The 19,943-nt window shown below is 39.8% G+C and overlaps 1 protein-coding gene across 10 annotated transcripts in view; it reads left to right on the top strand.

Moving 5' to 3' along the window:
• Nucleotides 1-1,129: 1,129 nt before the first annotated feature.
• BLM (BLM RecQ like helicase) overlaps nt 1,130-19,943 on the top strand; it is a 110,825-nt gene continuing 92,011 nt past the window's right edge. For 9 of the 10 annotated variants that reach the window (XR_014293657.1, XR_014293658.1, XR_014293659.1 and 6 more), the window contains exon 1: nt 1,130-1,221. The gene's annotated coding sequence lies outside the window, so the exon portion shown is untranslated. The remainder of the gene's footprint in view (nt 1,222-19,943) is intronic. The other variant, XR_014293665.1, reaches the window with a different exon arrangement.

The raw sequence follows: 19,943 nt of genomic DNA on the forward strand, positions 1-19,943 counted from the left end.
TATCTGTTTGTGTACCAGTAGTTCATTCTCTTTTATTACTGTGTAATGTAGAAGAAAACTGTGAAAAACTTTGAAATGGTCTAAAAAATATTGCTGAGTATCCAGTGAAAAACAAGGTGCTGTCTAGCACACCCTTCTGGAATATCTGATTCTTTTGGGCTCCATACCTTTCATTGTGTGTGTGCAAATCTGCCATCCTAGGTGCCTCCATAACATGGGTCAGCATTCTTATAGCTTGTGTACCCTTTTACTCTAAATGTTAGAGGCTTTAGTCTTTTGGTAAATTATTCACACCTGGGCTTTATCCCTATTGTTTCCTATGTGGCCTTTTTTGCTATTAAAAGTCTGCTTAACTTACTCTGCTTTTGCTTTTTCCTGCAGAGAGTAATTTAACAGCGATGCGTTTTGATTGGCTGCACCGTTCGGTTTTGTTTTTGTAACTTTTAAAAAAACGGCAGATATCACACACAAAACAGGACAGAAGCAGATTTTAAGTTTTTCTTAAAAGAGAAATAAATGAAGGAAGAAAAGAAAGATCTGGCATCACAGGGCCCACAGTCCCTCGTGGAAACAATCAGCTGGAACCTCAGGTACTGCACACGTCCCTAGAGGCATCTGAGTTTGATACCCCTTTCTCCGTCAATGACAATTTCCAGTTGCTCATTTAGAAGAGAATGGGTGGGGCAGAGGCCAGCGTTACTAGGAGGGTGGAGAGGACAGCCAAAGCCTCAGAGACAGACGGTCAGAACCAAAGAGATCGGGGTGTAGAGCCTTGGCCTGGTCTGTGGGAACTAGTAAATCTCAGGCTCGCTTAAACTCCGGGGTTTTCAATCCCGCCACGGTCCAATTCCAGGTGCGTGCTTTACTTAAGTCTTTATCGACACCACGTAACATCCTGAAAACAAAGAACTCCACCAGCCCCGGAAGCCCTGGGTTCAACCGTAGTCATCTGACCTTGCATTCCAGGCTCTGATTGGGCTTTGGGAATACGTGCCCTTCCTCCTCAGACCCTTCCGGGACCCCGTCCCAGCAGCCCACGGGGGCGGGGAAAGGTGCCACGGGGCGACGGTATTGGTCGGCTTCTTCAGGACGCAGCCAATCGGAATCTGCCGACTTCCGGCGTGAAGTGAGCTGGCGCGCGGCGTCGGGGCGCGGCTGCGGCGCGGCTGCGGCGCGGGGAGTTTGGATCGTGGTTCCGCCCGCTTCGAGACTGTGGGAGAGGTGAGTGCCGGCGCACGCTGACTCATGGACCCGTCCGCCTGTCCCAGCCCCACTCCTGGCCACGCGGCCCGGGGCCGGAGAGGAAGGCCTCTCCGGTTCCTCCCGTTGCCCTCCCCGGTTCGGCTAGGCCCGCTGAGTCTTCTCGTCAGGCGAACAGCATGGAAGGAGAGCACAGACGCACATAGATACTCAGATGGGGAAACAGAGGCCTGGGGGCGGGGGCGAGCTTTGCCAGGCTGTCCCAGGACCTTGGTGGCAGAACCGGCCTAGCACCCAGTATGTTCTTGTTCGTGTACTCCAGTGCCTACCAAGATGCCTGGCACAGAACAGTCACTTCCCAGATTTCTGGCACTACCCCCATTTCCCTCCCGAGGGATAACCAAAACTCTGTACTTTGTCTATGGCTTTCCACAATCATGAGCCAGTCTGCGTGTATTCTTAGTATCTACTGTGTGCCACGTGCCCGGCACCCCTTTACCTTACAGTTGTAGCTTCGCAATACCCCAGCAAAGGGAAATGGTTAAGGACACAGACTATCAGATTGCCTGAGTTCGGAAGCCGGCTCCTGCATGTACTAGCTATGTGACTATCCAACTGTTACTTAAAGTGCCTCAGTTTCCTTTTGTCATATGAGGGAAATGACCTACTCTACCTCCTGGAGTTTTTGTTATTATTGAACGACTTAATATATGCAATAAATGCTTCAAAGAGTACTTGACAACATAGTAAGGGTTCTATTATAACCACCCAGAGAACTGGATAAGATTGTCCTCATTTTATTCATGGAGACTCTGAGGCACAAACAATTGTCTCTGTGATGAAAGGGCATTTGGTGATTAAATGCTAGAAATAGGATTTGAACTGAGAACTGCCTGACTCCAAAACATCTTGCACAACATGGGGATTTCACCCGTACCCCTCACCTGCCCTTCGGTTACTTGGCACTTTGGACACCTAGTGGCCTGAGGTGGAGCAGGTACCTGACAGCTCCTGGTGCCACCAACGTGGATAAATAGCACCCCTGTGCCCCTGTCAAGATGAAGGGGCAGTAATGAGAGAGACTGGGTGAGCGACCAGAAATTGGAGAAGGCGGGAGATAGAGTATTCTGTGTGAGGAATAGTAAATAGTATTAAATTGAGCCAACGTTTAGTTAGCCAGGCTGCTGTCAGAAAGTAGCTTGTAGTCTAGTAGGAGAAATATGGTGCATGTATCTTTTTGAATTCGTGTTTTCATTTTTTCTGGTTATATACCCAGAAGTGCAATTTCTGGATCAAATGGTAGTTCAATTGTCAGTTTTTGAGGAACTTCCATATGGTTTTCCATAGTGGCTGCACCATTCCCATTAAGAGTGTACAAGGGTTCCCTTTTCTCCACTTTCTCTCCAACATTTGTTATTTGTTTTTTGGTTTTTTTTTTTTCTTTTGGCTGCACCCCACAGCTTGTGGGATCTTAGTTCCCTGACCAGGGATCAAACCTGTGCCCCCTGCAATGGAAGCGTGGAGTCCTAACCACTGGACCCCCCCAGGGAATTCCCCAGCATTTGTTATTTGTAGGCTTTTTGATGACAGCCATTCTGACAGATGTGAGGTGATATCTCATTGTTGTTTTGATTTGCATTTCTCTAATAATTAGCAGTGTTAAGCATCTTTTCATGTACCTGTTAGCCATCTGTATGTCTTCTTCGGAAAAATGTCTATTTAGATCTTCTGCGCATTGTTTGATTGGGTTTTTTGTTTACCAGCACCACTTGTTGAAGAGACTGTCCTTTCTCCATTGTATATTCTTGCCTTCTTTATTGTAGATTAATTGACTATAGGTGTGTGGGTTTTATTTCTGGGCTCTCTATTCTGTTGCATTGATCTATGTGTCTGTTCTTGTGCCAGTACCATGCTGTTTTGATTACTGTAGCTTTGTAGTATAGTCTGACGTCTGGGAGGGCAGTACCTCCAGCTTTGTTCTTTTTTCTCAAGATTGCTTTGGCACTTCGGGGTCTTTCATGATTCCATGTGAATTTCAGGATTATTTGTTTCAATTCTGTGAAAAATGTTGTGGGATTGCATTACATCTGTATATTGCTTTGGGTTATATTCTATATATATTCCTTTTAAGGGAAGGAAGGGTAGAAAAAGAGGTCCAGTGTAATTGTAGAATATTTGGGGGAGCTAAATGCCACAAGCCCCTGTGGGTCTCCATTGCCTGTAGCATGATACATGAGGCCTTTGAGCAGTCTCCGCTAACCACCTGCTAGTCTACCTCAGTCTTTGCATGACTAGTGTGTAGACTACCCTTCACAACCTCCACCCTGTTTGGAAGGTTCCAGTTGTCCTTCAAGATCCAATTCAGTGTTCTTTGGAAAACTGCTCTATGATTCTCCTGAGTTTTACCTTCATCTGGGAAGCCATAAGACTTTTAAGAAAAGACTTTATTATAGGACTTACCCATTTCATTGTAATTTTTTATTGACATGTCTGTTTCCTGCTAGTCTAGAAGCTCATTGAAGGAAGTAATTATTTCTTGCTTATCTCTGTCCTCTAGTGCCTCCTACGATCCCTGGCACAGTGAAAATACAAGTCGAAATCAACTAATGGAAGTTCTTGGTGTTATGACATATAGACTTTGTTCTCTAGAATGGCAAGGAACTACTGAGTTTACTTTGTCTAAAAAGTCCTATATCTTTTTTTTTTTTTTTGCGGTATGTGGGCCTCTCACTGTTGTGGCCTCTCCCGTTGCGAAGCACAGGCTCTGGACGCGCAGGCCCAGAGGCCATGGCTCACGGGCCCAGCCGCTCCGCGGCATGTGGGATCTTCCCGGACCGGGGCACGAACCCGTGTCCCCTGCATCGGCAGGCGGACTCTCAACCACTGCACCACCAGGGAAGCCCAAAAGTCCTATATCTCTTTTATCTTTAATTTTTTTTTTTTTTTTTTTTTTTTTTTTTTTTTTTTTTTGGCGGTATGCAGGCCTCTCACTGTTGTGCCCTCTCCCGTTGCGGAGCACAGGCTCCGGACGCACAGGCTCAGTGGCCATGGCTCATGGGCCCAGCCGCTCTGAGGCATGTGGGATCTTCCCGGACCGGGGCACGAACCCGTGTCCCCTGCATCGGCAGGTGGACTCTCAACCACTGCACCACCAGGGAAGCCCCCCAAAAGTCCTATATCTTAATGAACCATATTCTCAATGTCAAGAAAAATATTGCAGTCATAATCCTGTCTTCCAAACACTTCAGCTATTTTTATTTTTTCATGAAATTAAAATTTAAAATTTTCTAAATTTTAACTATGCAAATTTCTTACTGTAAGCCTAATATACTCATAATTTACAGGTTTTTTTAGTTTTAAATTAATCCATGTAGCTTCTCAGTCTCCATGGTAGTCATTTATCTTATAAATTATCACATTATTCCACTCTCCTTCGTGGTTTAATAGGTGTGAAATGTTGCTTCATGCTATTAATTATTAGAAGAATTGAACATTTTTCCATGAGATTATTTTGTCTTTGTATATTCTGGTGAACTATGTGTTTATACTCCCTGATCATTTGTTCACAGGAGCTTTATGTGTTTTTAATATTAATCCTTTATTTGTTATTTGTTGCTAATTTTCTTTTTAAAAAAATTTCATATGTGAAAGTAGATACATTTTTAAAACTACGTAGTGTGTGTGTGTATATATAAATAATTATAAAGAAAAATTATAAAGTTTAATTTTACATTAAAATTATATAAATGTAAAGAATAATTATAAAATTATAATTACATGTAACTGTCATCCAAATCAAGAAATCTGGGGTACTTACTAGTACCCCAGAAGTATGCTTCCCTCATCATAACCTCCTCCCTACACTAGAGATAACTGTTTTCCTGTTTTTTGTGATAATAATTCTCTTGTCTTCTTAATTTACCCATATATGCAACCTGTAAGTAATGTAGTGCAGTTTTGTTTGGTTTTGAACTCTATAAATGGGATGGTAGTTTGTGTATTCTACTTTGTCTTTCTCATTTAGTTCAACATTACGTTTGTGAGATTCTTCCATATTGTAGGTACAGGTTTTTAAAATTTTTAAATAATTTTATAATTGTTAATAAAAGTTTATTTTGTTGCCATAGAATATTCCATTGTATGATTGTGCCACAGTTTATCCATCCTGCTTTTGATGACATTTAGGTTGGTTTCAGATTTGAGCTATTAATGTTGCTGTGAATGTTCTTGTTCATATTCCCTGCTGCACATGTTCATAAGTTTGTATATAACTAAGAGTAGAACTATTGGGTCTAAGGATATGTATAGGTTTTACTTTTCGATCTAATGCCAAATTGTCTTCAAAAGTGGTTGCACTCCTACCAGTGTTTGTTTGTTTCTTTATTTTATTTTTATTTTTTGGCTGTGTTGGGTCTTCATTGCTGCATGGGCTTTCTAGTTGCAGTGAGCAAGGGCTCCTCTACATTCAGGTGCCCAGGCTTCTCATTGCGGTGGCTTCTCTTGTTGCGGAGCACAGGCTCAGTAGTTGCGGCATGCAGGACCTAGAACACGCAGGCTTCAGTAGTTGCAGCGCGTGGGCTCAGTAGTTGTGGCGCACGGGCTCTAGGGTACACAGGCTTCAGTAGTTGTGGCACATGGGCTCAGTAATTGTGGCTCGTGGGCTCTAGAGTGCAGGCTCAGTAGTTGTGGCACACAGGCTTAGTTGCTCTGCGATCTTCCCAGATCAGGGATCGAACCCGTGTCCCCTGCATTGGCAGGTGGATTCTTAACCACTGCTCCACCAGGGAAGTCCCTTACCGGTGTTATTAGACTTTCCATTGCTGCACATCCTTTCTAATATTTGATATTGTGTATTTAATTTTTGCCTATCAGGTAGGTGTATGTATTTTCTTATGGTTTTAATTCCCTGGATTATTAATGAAGTTGAGCACCTTGTATTTATGGACTGTTTCCTCTTTTTAAAAGTGTCTCTTCAAGTTTTCTATCTTTTCCATGGAGTTGTCTGTCTTTTTCTTATTTTGTAGGAGTTATTTTTTCATTCCACATAGTGGTTATTTATTTGTTAGTTATATATATTGCAAATATCTACTCTCTGGCTTTTAAAAGTGGATGTAATATAATTTTAGTCAACTTTTTAAGCACTTATTGTGAAATATTTTTTTAACTTTTTATTTTATATTGGAATATAGTTGATTAACAATGTCGTGATGGTTTTCATGTGTATGCCAAAGTGATTCAGTTATACATATGCGTGTATCTGTTCTTTTTCAAATTCTTTTCCCATTTAGGTTCTTATATAATACTGAGCAGAGTTACCTGTGTTATACACTAGGTCCTTGTTGGTTATCCATTTTAAATATAGCAGTGTGTACATGTCAATCCCAAACTCCCTAACTATCCCTTCCCCCCACCCTGTTGTGAAATATTATATATTTCATAGAGAAAAGTTCAGAAAACATCTATATAAGCTGTGCAGAAATGGGTTAACATAGTAGGCCTGGGAACTTGGGTTTTGAAACCTTTCCTAAGCTGATAAGGTTCTTTTGCCCACCTGTGGCACTAACACTTGCTTTCATTCTGAGAATCTGAAATTTTGGTGTTAAAGTGTTCCTCTGTGACCAGCCCCGGATAAAAACCCTAGACAATGCATCTCTGGTGTGTTTCCTAGGGCAAAAACATAGTGCACGTGTAGCTGCAGTTTTCTTGAGAGAGAATGTCCTCTCTGGGAGGTAGAGAGCACGTAGAAGCCAGCACATGGATTCCTACAGACTGATGTGTCTTTTCCTCTTGTTGCTCTGTTGGTGTGTCCTTACTGTCTGTTGCTGTAATAAAACTTAGCTGTGAGTTAAGACGGTATGCCTGCGGTCGTTCATCACTGAACATGAGGGAATAGTCTTTGGGGACCCCGGAAACAGCAGTTTAATGGCATATATCAAAGCAAACACCTCTGTACCTATGTCCCAAGTAAGAAATAGAACATTGCTAACACCCTCAGAAGCCTCCTGTCTGTTAACACATATTTGTGGAATCTGAAGAAATTGGTATAGACAATCTTATTTACAAAGCAGAAATAGAGACACAGATGTAAACAAACGTATGGATACCAAGGGGAAAGGGGGGGGTGGAATGAATTGGGAGATTGGGATTGACATATATACACTATTGATACTATGTATAAAATGATAACTAATGAGAACCTACTGTATAGCACAGGGAACTCAGTGCTCTGTGGTGACCTAAATGGGAAGGAAATCCAAAAAAGAGTGGATAAATGTATATGTATAGCTGATTCACTTTGCTGTACAGTAGAAACTAATACAACATTGTAAAGCAACTATAATTCAATAAAAATAAAAAAGCAGGAAGCCTCCTGTCTGCCCCTGTCTTATCCTCTACCCCAAAGATAACTGTTATCCTGATTTTTGTGCTAATCAATACATTGCTTTTCTTTATATTCCAGTGTCTCAAGTCTTAGTGCTGTTTTAGCTAGTTGGCACACGAAAGATTCTCAGTTAAAATGCAATTCAGTTTTTCTAATCTTTTTCTTTTTTGTTAGTGCTGTTTGTATCTTGTTTGAGAAATCTCTTGGAGGTTATAAAATTATTCTTCTGTATTATTTTACAGAAACTTTATTGTTTTGCCCTTTACATTTAGATCTGCAGTTCACTTGAAAATGATTGATGTGTATGGAGTGAAGTAGGATTTAAATTTCATTTCTTCCCACGTATATATCCGACGTTCTAGCACAATTTACTGAAAAGACTCCTTCCATTGTGTTCTGCAATGCTACTTTTGTCATAAATTAAGTGTCTTTATATTGGCTTGCTTATGGGTTATTTATTCTCTTCCACTGGTGTTTGCCTATCCTAGCATCAATATCTCACTGTTTTTAAAGTAGTTTTTTAATAAGTCTTTATACGTCTGCCAGAGCAAGTCTTCTCATCCTATAGGTATTCAAGAGTATCTTGGCTATTTTTGGAATTTTGCATCTCCATATAAATTTTACACTCAGCTATTAAGTTCCTCCAGGGGGGAAAAATAGAATTTTGATTAGAATTGCATGAAGTTATAGATCAATTTGGAGAGAATTGGCATCTTGACAGTATTGCTGTCTTCCAGTCATGATTATGGTACAAATATTTGTTTGATTACTCCTTAATTTCTCTTAATAATTATTTATAATTTTCTGAATAGAATCATAGACATAGTTTGGTAGATTTATTTTTTTGATATTTAAATTTTTATGCCATTGTGAATGGTAAGTTTTCTGAAATTTCATTGTCTAACAGTTTATTAGTGGTACATAAAAATAGAATTAACTTTTGTATATTGACCTCATATCAGCAGTCTACCTAAACTCACTGCATTAGTTTTCTGCTGTAACAGATTACTACAAATTCAGTGGCTTAAATCAACATAGATTTATTATCTTACAGTTTGTAGTTCCAAAGTTGAATGAGTCTCATTGGGCTAAAAATCAAGGTGCTAGCAATGGCATTCTTCACAGAATTAGAACAAAACATTTTACAATTTGTGTGGAAACACCAAAGACCCCAAATAGCCAAAGCAGTCTTGAGAAAGAAAAACGGAGCTGGAGGAATCAGGCTCCCCAACGTCAAACTATACTACAAAGGTACAGTAATCAAGACAGTATGGTACGGGTGCAAAAACAGAAATATAGATCAATGGTACAGGATAGAAAGCCCAGAGATAAAATGCATGCACATATGGCCACCTAATTTATGACAAAGAAGGCAAGAACATACGATGGAGAAAAGACAGCCTCTTCAGTAAGTGCTGGGAAAACTGGACAGCTATATGTAAAAGAATGAAATTAGAACACTACCTAACACCATTCACAAAAATAGACTCAAATTGGTTTAAAGACCTAAATGTAGGACCAGACACTATAAAACTCTTAGAGGAAAACATAGGAAAAACACTCTTTGACATAAACTACAGCAAGATCTTATTTGACCCACCTCCTAGAGTAATGAAAATAAAAACAAAAATAAGCAAATGGGACCTAATGAAACTTAAAAGCTTTTGCACAGCAAAGGAAACCATAAACAAGATGAAAAGACAGCCCTCAGAATGGGGGAAAATATTTACAAACAAAGCAATGGACAAAGGTTTAATCTCCAAAATATACAAACAGCTCAATATAAAAAAAAAAAAAATTAAAAAATGGGCAGAAGACCTAAATAGACATTTCTCCAAAGAAGACATACAGGTGGCCAAGAGGCAAATGAAAAGATGCTCAACATCACTAATTATTAGAGCAATGAAAATCAAAACTACAATGAGGTATCACCTCACACCAGTCAGGATGAGCATCATCAAAAAATCTACAAACAATAAATGCCGGAGCGGGTGTGGAGAAAAGGGAACCCTTTTGCACTGTTGGTGGGGATGTAAACTGATACAGCCACTATGGAGAACAGTTTGGAGGTTCCTTAAAAAACTAAAAATAGAACTGCTGTGTGACCCAGCAATCCCATTAGTGGGCATATATCTGGAGAAAAACATAATTCAAAAGAACACATGTACCCCATTGTTCATTGCAGCACTGTTTACAATAGCCAGGACATGGGGACAACCTAAATGTCCAGTGACAGATGAATGAATAAAGAATATGTGGTACATATATACAATGGAATATTACTCAGCCATAAAAAGGAATGAAATTGTAGAGACGTGGATGGACCTAGAGTCTGTCATACAGAGTGAATTAAGCCAGAAAGAGAAAAACAAATATCATATATTAATGCATATGTGTGGAATCTAGAAAAATGGTACAGATTAATGTATTTACAAGGCAGTAATAGAGACATGTAGAGAATGGACATGTGGACACAGTGGGGGAAGGGGAGGGTGGGATGAATTGGGAGATTAGATTTGACATAAATACACTACCATGTGTAAAATAGATAGCTAGTGGGAACCTGCTGTATAGCACAGGGAGCTCAGCTTGGTGCTCTGTGACCACCTAGATGGGGGTGGTGGTGGGGGGGTGTTGGGAGGGAGGTCCAAGAGGGAGGGGATATAGGTATACATATAGCTGATTCACTTCATTGTACAGCAGAAACTAACACAACATTGTAAAGCAATTATACTCCAATTAAAAAATTTTTTTAATAAATAAATTACCGCAAATTCAGTGGCTTAAAACAACACAGATTTATTATCTTACGGTTCTGTAGTTGTGAAGTTGAATGAGTCTCATTGGGATAAAAATCAAGGTGTTGGCAAGTCTGTGTTCCTTTCTGGAAGCTCTAGGGAAGAATCTGCTTCCTTGCCCTTTACAGCTTCTTGAGGCTTTCCTCCTCCATTAATCTGAAGATTCTTTTAGTTGTTGTATATACACGGTTGTATCATTTGTGAACGTTAAGGTTCTTGCTTCTTTCCAGTTTATTTACTGTTCTTGCTTTATTGCTCTGGCCTAAATTTCCAGTGCACATCATTTGGAAGTGGTGAGAGTGGGCATCCTTGTACTGTTCCTGATCTAAAAGGAAAAACTTTCTAAATATCACCTTATTGGAGGTTTGTTTATATTTTAATTATATATCCCCTCTGTAGGGTTAAGGAAGTTCCCTTTTATTCCTTGTTTGATAAGAGTTTTCATAATGAATGGATTTCATTGTGAATGGATATTTGATTTTATCGTATGCTTATTCTGCAGCTCTTGAGAAAAGTCATACGATTTTTCTTCTTTAATAATTTGGTAAACTATATTAATTGATTTTTTTAATGTTGCCAATCATACATTCCTGAGACAATACAACTTGGTCATAGTATATTTTATACATGACTAGATTTGGTTTGCTAACATATTGTTTGGGATTTTTTGCAGCTACATTTATGCATAAGAATTAGCCCGTAATTTTTCACGTTGAACTGCCCTTGCAGAATTCTATACCAAAATTATGCTAGCCTCATAGAGTGAGTTGCAAGGTTCAGTCTTTCTGTACTTTGGAATCGTTCATAAAACTGGAATTTTAAATAAATTTTTCATTTAAAAATTGGAATATTGTCGTAAATGCTCAGAAGAATTCACCAGCTCTCAGGTGTTGATGCTGTCTTTATGGGTAGATTTTTAGCCACAGATATTTCTTTAAAATAGCTATAGGCTATTAGGCTTTCTGTTTCTTTTTGAGTGAGTTTTGATAAGTAAGTTTGTGAAGAAATTTGTCCCTTTCATCTAAATTTTAAATTTTATTGGCCCAAAGTTGTTCATAACAACCTATTACTGTATTTTAATATCTATATTATATGTGGTTGAGTTTCTTCTTTTAGTCCCGATATTGGTTTATTTATGCCTTTTCTCTTTTTGATGTCTTTTTAATTAATTGATTAATTAATTTTGGCTGCATTGGGTCTTCATTGCTGCGTGTGGGCTTTCTCTAGTTGTGGCGAGCGGGGGCTACTCTTCTTTGCGTTGTGTGGGCTTCTCATTGTGGTGGCTTGTCTTGTTGTGGAGCATGGACTCTAGGCATGCGGGCTTCAGTAGTTGTGGTATGTGGGCTCAGTTGTTGTGGCTCGCCGGGCTCTAGAGCACAGGTTCAGTAGTTGTGGCACATGAGCTTAGTTGCTCCGCGGCATGTGGGATCTACCCGGACCAGGGATCGAACCTATGTCCCCTGCATTGGCGGGAAGATTCTTAACCACTGCGCCACCAGGGAAGCCCCTTTGATAAGTCTTTTTACGGAACAAACTTGGTTTATTGGTTCTCTCTATTTTATGTTTATTATTTTAGCTCTTATCTTTATAATTTTCTTCTTTGTATTCTCATTGGGCTTATTTTGTTTTTTCATTTTCACAAATGAAAGAGATACGAGATAGATGCCTTCTGCTCATTAATTTTCATTTGTCCTTTCTAACAATTAAGGCTGTACGTTTCCCTGTAATTACTTCTTTAGTTGCGTATCACAAGTTTTTTTTTATATGTAGACTTGCATTATTGTCCAGTTCAAAAATATATTCTAATGCCCACTCTGTTATCTTATTTGATCCATGGTTTTTTTTAGTAAGTATATTTCTTTATTTCCAAGCATGAGGAGTTTCTGGATCCATCTCTCTCCTTTCTCTCTCTCTTTTTTTTTTTCTTTGAAAAATTAAAAACCTGTGAAAAAGTTGCAGGGTTAGTCCAGTAATAATATGTCTTCTCAAGTGTGCATTTTGCATTCTAAAAATAGTTCACATTATCAACTTAAAAATAAAATAGCTAGTTATTTTACTAGCAAAATGAGCTTATTCAGGAATGGCAGAGGAATTGCCATTTAGGACATGAAAACTATAGCAAACCACGGGTAGGTCTGGAGAACAAAGGAGAGCAACCTTACTTTATATAGAAAAAGGAGAAGTTGCGAACGGCTGCTCCAAACCGCAGTCCGTTGGAGGAATGTGAACGTTCAGGGTGGCTGAGTTGTTGGAGTTCTCATTGACTGGGCTGTTGCTCAACAAGGAGAGAATTGGGTAATAAAGTAAGCTTCCCGCCCAGGAACGTGAAGTAAGCTGTGAAGAAAGGTACATGTGTAGAGAGCTCCCCCTTTAAGACTTCACAACTCCATTTTAAATGAGGTTTCCCTTTATTAATTTTTACAATATGTTAGGTCAGAAAGAAAACATTAGTATTTTCCAAAAGTAGAAAGATTATGAACAGTCCTTATCATTGTACAACAAAACTAGAAATTTAAAATGGAATTTAAAAGAAAAGGAAAAGGCCCTTCCATCTGGAAGATTAAAAACCTTCTATTAAAGAACTATTGGATACAAGGGAAATACAAACTGAAATAAAGGATTCCTGAAAATTAATGAAATGAAAACACAACAAATCAGATTTTATAAGACACATATAAAGCAGTGGTGAAGGGGGGAAGTTTATAGCTTTAAAGGCATTATAAATGAAGGACGGAAAATAAATGAACTAAATTCCAAACTTGGAAAGTTAGAAAAAGAACAAAAAGTAAACCAAACGAAAGCACAAGAGGCTAAAAAATAATAAAGATAGAAACAGAAATTAATGAGATAGAGAACGGAAGAACATGTGATTAATCAAAATCTTGTATCTTAAAAAATTTAACAAGCCAGCAAACTAATAGCTAACTTAAGAAAATAGGAGGAAATTGCAAATGCAAAATAACAAATGACAAGTGGAAAACCCACTAATATAGAAGAAATTTTTTAAAATACGAGATTAATTTGCATACCTCTAAACATATTTGAATATTTATATGAAATGGATAATTATTTAGGGAAATACAATTTAACAAAATGGATCCCCATAAAGATTACAAGTTAAGGGCTTCCCTGGTGGCGCAGTGGTTGAGAGTCCGCCTGCCGATGCAGGGGACACGAGTTCGTGCCCTGGTCCGGGAAGATCCCACATGCCGCGGAGCAGCTGGGCCCGTGAGCCATGGCTGCTGAGCCTGCGCGTCCGGAGTCTGTGCTCCGCAACGGGAGAGGCCACAACAGTGAGAGGCCCACGTACAGCAAAAAAAAAAAAAAAAAAAAAAAAAAAAAGATTACAAGTTAAATACCTCAATTTCCATAGAATATACAAAGTTTTGAAAGAACCATCCCAATGAAAACAAAAAAACACTAGGTCCAAATGGTTTCATAGGGAAATTCTACCAAACTTCAGGAGTCTAGATAATCACAATGCTAATAAATTGCTTCAGATGAAGGAAGGAAAACTTTGAAATTCTTTTTTTTTGAATTAGATACTTCATATTATAGTCACTGATTTAGTCATCTATCTCTAGTTGTTGTCAAGGGGCTGAAGGGAAGTAAAATTTCCAAAACACTTTTCAGTCTTCTAGATGCTCTTTGAGTTTACTTTTCCTGAAGCAGCTTTGTTGACCTACAATAAACTGCACATATTTAAGTTATGATTTGATCAGTTTTGATATATAGGAGATACCATCACCACGATCAGATAAATGAACATATCCATCTCTCCCAGAAGTTTCTTCATGCCCCTGTGTAATGCCTCACTCTTGCTCCCTTTCCCCAAGTCCAGAATCTGTAAAGAACCCCTACAGTTCTTTAAAACGAACAAATAACAAATAACCCAATGAAAAAGGAGGCAAAGGATTTGAATAGACGTTTCTCCAAAGAAGATACACAAATGTCCAACAAACACTTGAAAAGATGCTTAGCATCACTAATCATCAGAGAAATGCAAAACAAAAACACAATGAGATATCGCCTCACACTCAGGATGGCTACTATCAAAAAACCCCAGAAACGGGCTTCCCTGGTGGCGCAGTGGTTGAGAGTCCGCCTGCCGATGCAGGGGACATGGGTTCGTGCCCTGGTCCGGGAGGATCCCACATGCCGCGGAGCGGTTGGGCCCGTGAGCCGTGGCCGTTGAGCCTGCGCGTCCGGAGCCTGTGCCCCGCAACGGGAGAGGCCACAGCAGTGAGAGGGCCGCGTACCGCAAAAAAAACAAACAAACAAAAAACCCAGAAACGACGTCTGTGGTGGTGCAGTGGTTAAGAATCCACCTGGCAATGCAGGGGACTAGGGTTCGAGCCCTGGTCTGGGAAGATCGCACGTGCTACGGAGCAGCTAAGCCCGTGCGCCACAACTACTGAGGCTGCGCTCTAGAGCCTGCAAGCCACAACTACTGAAGCCTGCGAGCCTAGAGTCCTTGCTCTGCAACAAGAGAAGCCACTGCAATGAGCAGCCCGCACACCACAGCAAAGAGCAGCCCGCACTCATGCAACTAGAGGAAGCCCACGCGCAGCAACGAAGACCCAAAGCAGCCATAAATATTTATTTATTTATTTATTTATTTATTTATTTAAAAAAACAAACCAGAAAATAACAACTGTTGGTAAGGATGTAGAGAAATGAGGGTTATGGAGAAATTGGAACTCGTGCACACTGTTGGTGGGAATGTAAAATGATGCAGCTGCTGTGGAAAATAGTATGGCAGTTCCTCAAAAAATTAAAAATAGAATTACTGGATGATCCAGGAATTCCACTTCTGGGTGCATACCCAAAAGAATTGGAATCAGGGTTTCAAAGAGGTATTTGTACACCTGTGTTTATTTCAGCATTATTCACAATAGCCAGAGGGTGGGAGCAACTCAAATGCCCATCGACAGATGAATGGATAAACAAATGTGGTATGTACATACAACTGAATATTATTCAGCCTTTAACGAAGGAAATTCTGACACATGCTGCAACATGAATAAACCTTGAGGACATTATGCTAAGTGAAATAAGCCAGTCACAAAGAAAACAAATACTGTATAAGTCTACTCAAGTAGTCAAATTCATAGAAACAGAAAGTAGAATGGTGATTGTCAGAGGCTGGGGGGAAGGGGACATGGGAAATTGTTGTTTAATGGGCACACAGTTTCAGTTGTGCAAGGCAGAAAAGTTCTGGAGAGTTGTTGCACAGCAATGTGGATATACTTTACATCACTGAACTGTACACTTAAAAACGATTAAGATGGTAAATTTTTAATGTTAGGTGTGTTTTAGCACAATTAAAAATAAAAAAGGACAGGGCTTCCCTGGTGGCGCAGTGGTTGAGAGTCCTCCTGCCGATGCAGGGGACACGGGTTCGTGCCCCGGTCCAGGAAGATCCTGCATGCCGCGGAGCGGCTGGGCCCGTGAGCCATGGCCGCTGAGCCTGCGCGTCCGGAGCCTGTGCCCCACAACGGGAGAACCACAGCAATGAAAGGCCCGTGTACCGCAAAAAAAATAAAATAAATAAAATAAAAAATAAAAAAGGACAAAGGAGCCAGCTTAAAGGAATTCTATTCCCACTGCCTATATGAAACAATTTGAGCATCAGCATAAATAATGACAGTATGGATTACAACCCACTGAATAAATTAAGAATCTTTACTGATAGAAAACAAATAGGGAAGAAGGGGAAGTTCTTTATAGTGGAATGCCAATTACTGAATGATGATGCCAGCTACTAAAGAATGACTGGGATTAGAAAGACCATCATTATATAATCATTATTTCTTCAGGTATGAATCTCCAGTGGATATGAAAACAGTTTTTTTCTAGTTATCTTTTTTATTATTGATTTCTAGCTAACTTACGTTTGGTTGGAAACATGCCATTATGATGTCAGTCCTTTGAAGTTTGTTGAGACATGCCTTGTGACCCAGTACATGGTCACCTTTTGTAAATGTCTGTTCTTGAAAAGAATGTGTACGTACATTTTGCTGTTGTCAAATTTGTGTTATTCAAATCTCTGGGTTGTTACTGATTGTTTAGTTACTTGTTCTATCGATTACTGAGAGAGCTAATTTTATACTATAATTACAATCTTTTTTCTGTTTCTTCTTGTCATTCTATCAGTTTTACTTCATGTATATTTTTTCTATCTTGTTACTTTTTTTTTTTTTTTTTTTTTTGTGGTACGCGGGCCTCTCACTGTTGTGGCTTCTCCCGTTGCAGAGCACAGACTCTGGACGCACAGGCTCCGGACGCGCTGGCTCAGCGGCCATGGCTCATGGGCTCAGCCGCTCTGTGGCATGTGGGATCTTCCCGGACCAGGGCACGAACCCGTGTTCCCTGCATCGGGAGGCGGGCTCTCAACCACTGCGCCACCAGGGAAGCCCCTATCTTCTTACTTTTAACCTTGCTATACACCTAGTGTTTTAGATGTGTCTCTAATAAACAGCAAATACAGTAGTTAGATATCATTTTAAAAATTCAGATTGTAATCTTTTAATCAAGGCAATTAGTCTGTTTACATTTATTATAATTCATAAATTTTTGGATTAAAATCTACTACCTTATTTTTTCTTTGTATTATTTTTTTCCTTTTTTCCCCTTTTATGTAGCTTTCTTACAGATGAAGTTTTTTTTTTAAATCATTTCCCCTTCTAGATTTTAAGTTAAGTGCTCTCTTTTTGTTCTTTAGTAGTTACTCTAGAAAGTACAACATGCATATTTATCCTCTCCAAGTCTAAAGCTTAGCAACACCTTACACTCCTCCCAGGCAATACAAAGGCCTTGGGACACATTCACTCTCTTTACCTCCCTCCTCACTTATGGGTCATTACTGTTGGGTATTTTAACTATTTTTTTTAACCCCAGAGGACATTATTGTTGTTGTTTTGCACAGGCAAGGTTTGCATAAATTTAACCTAATATTTACCACTTTCTTTGTCCTTCAGTCCAGCTATCATCTGAGAGCTTCCACCCAGGCTCACTTTTCTACTACCTCGAAGTACATCCTTTAGAATTTCATCTAATGAGAGTCTGCTAGTGGCAAACTATTGGTTTTCGATGATCTGAAAATGTCTTTATTTTGCCTTGATTTTTTTAAATTACAACTCTTTTGAGATACAACTCACATACCATAAAATTCACCCATTTTCGGCGTATAATTCAGAGGCTTTTAGTCTGTTCATAAGCTTGTGCAGCAGTTGTCACACTCAATTTTAGAACAGCTTTGTCAGCCTGAAGAGAAACCCCACACCCCTAGCCATTAACCCCCAATCTAACCAGCAACCGCCCCCCACCCCCACCCCCAGCCGGCAGTCACTAATTACTCTCCATAGGTTTGCTCATTCTGGACATGTCATATAAATGGGATCATACTATATGTGGTTCCTTGTGACTGGCTTTTTTTTTTTTTTTTTTTGTGATACGCGGGCCTCTCACTGCTGTGGCCTCTCCCGTTGCGGAGCACAGGCTCCAGATGCGGAGGCTCAGCGGCCATGGCTCACGGGCCCAGCCACTTCGCGGCATGCGGGATCTTCCCAGACTGGGGCACGAACCCGTGTCCCCTGCATCGGCAGGCGGACTCTCAACCACTGCGCCACCAGGGAAGCCCTGGCTTTTTTCTCAGCATAATATTTCAAGGTTCATCATTACTGTAGAGCTTATCAGTATGCTTTGGTCATTCCTTTGTATGATCAAATAATATTCCATATGGATATACACATTTCCTTTATCCATTCATTCATCAGTTGATGAACTTTGGGTTGTTTCTAGTTTTTGGCTATTATGCATAATGCCCCTGTGAACATTCAGATACAAGTATTTGTTGGAGTACCTGTTTTCAGTTTTTTTGAGTATATATCTAGGAGTAGAATTGCTGGATCATATGGTAACTCTGTGTTTAACTTTTTGAGGAACTGCCAGACTGTTTTCCAAAGCAGCTGCACCATTTTACATTCCCAGCAGCAATGGATAAGGGTTCCAATTTCTCCACATCCTCACCAACACTTTATCTGTTGCTTTTATTATAGCCAGTTTTAAAAATAAAAGATTTATTGAGATATAATTTATATACCATAAAATTCACCCTTAACGCAATTCAGTCTCAATTGTTGAAGGGTATTTTTGCTGGGGGAAAAGTTCTAGGTTACTCTCAGCAGACTGAAGATATTCCACTGTCATCGTTGTCTTTTTTTTTAATTGAAGTATAGGTCATTTACAATGTGTTATATTCCACTGTCTTATGATTTCCAATTTTGCTGAAGAGAAATCAATTAACTGTCCAAATATTGCACAATGAGGGGAATTCCCTGGAAGTCCAGTGGTTAGGACTCAATGCTTTCTTTTTTTTTTTGGCTGTGCTGCATGGCATGTGGAGTCTTAGTTCTTCAACCAGGGATCGAACCCACACCCCCCTGCATTGGAAGCACGGAGTCTTAACCACCGGACCACCAGGGACGTCCCAGGACTTGGTGCTTTCAGTGCCAGGGTCCAGGTTCAATCCCTGGTTGCGGAACTAAGATCCAACAAGCTGCTTGTTACAACCAAAAAAACCCCCAAGTTTTGCACAATGATGTATTTTGGTGTGGATTTATTTTTCTCTGTCCTGTTCAGAATTTGTTTGCTTGCTTTCTTTTTTCAAAAAAATTAATTAATTAATTAATTTTTGGCTGTGTTGGGTCTTCGTTGCTGCGTGCGGGCTTTCTCTAGTTGCAGCGAGAGAAGTTGTGGTGCATGGGCTTAGTTGCTCCGCGGCATGTGGGATCTTCCCGGACCAGGGCTCAAACCTATGTCCCTTGCATTGGCAGGTGGATTCTTTTTTTTGTTTGTTTTGTTTTGTTTGTTTGTTTGTTATCTGCATTTTTTTTAATTTTTTTAATATCTCAGAAACCTTTATTTATTAAGAACAGCAACATTAAAATAATTGTATAAATGGGAGAAAATAGGCCTACAGGATTTCACCCTTGCAATGACAAAGATAGTTTTCCTATAGAAATTCCAATTAAAAGTTTTATTTGGTGATTTAAATAAACCTTAATTTAAGGCTGTAAACCTGAGCTAATCTAGCTCTTTCTTAGCACACTTGGTATCTATCCCAATAATAGACCAGCTATCTAGCCTATTAACAGATAGATATTATCTGAGGCTAGCCTGGTTTCCTAATTAATCCCCATTTCAATTTTTTATTTCCTCTTGATCCAAAGATGATGTAGGCACGTGCTTCTTTTCTTCTCGTTTTTTTTTTTGTTTTTTTAGTTTCTGCTTTATAACAATGTGAATCAGTCATACATATACATCTGTTCCCACATCCCTTCCCTCTTGCGTCTCCCTCCCTCCCACCCTCCCTATCCCACCCCTCCAGGCGGTCACAAAGCACCGAGCTGATCTCCCTGTGCTATGTGGCTGCTTCCCACTATCTATCTAACTTATGTTTGGTACTGTATATATGTCCATGCCTCTCTCTCGCTTTGTCACAGCTTACCCTTCCCCCTCCCCCAGGTGGATTCTTAACCACTGCACCACCAGGGAAATCG

Source organism: Mesoplodon mirus, assembly GCF_964341445.2.
Source record: "Mesoplodon mirus genome assembly, chromosome: 4".
Classification (NCBI taxonomy): domain Eukaryota; kingdom Metazoa; phylum Chordata; class Mammalia; order Artiodactyla; family Ziphiidae; genus Mesoplodon; species Mesoplodon mirus.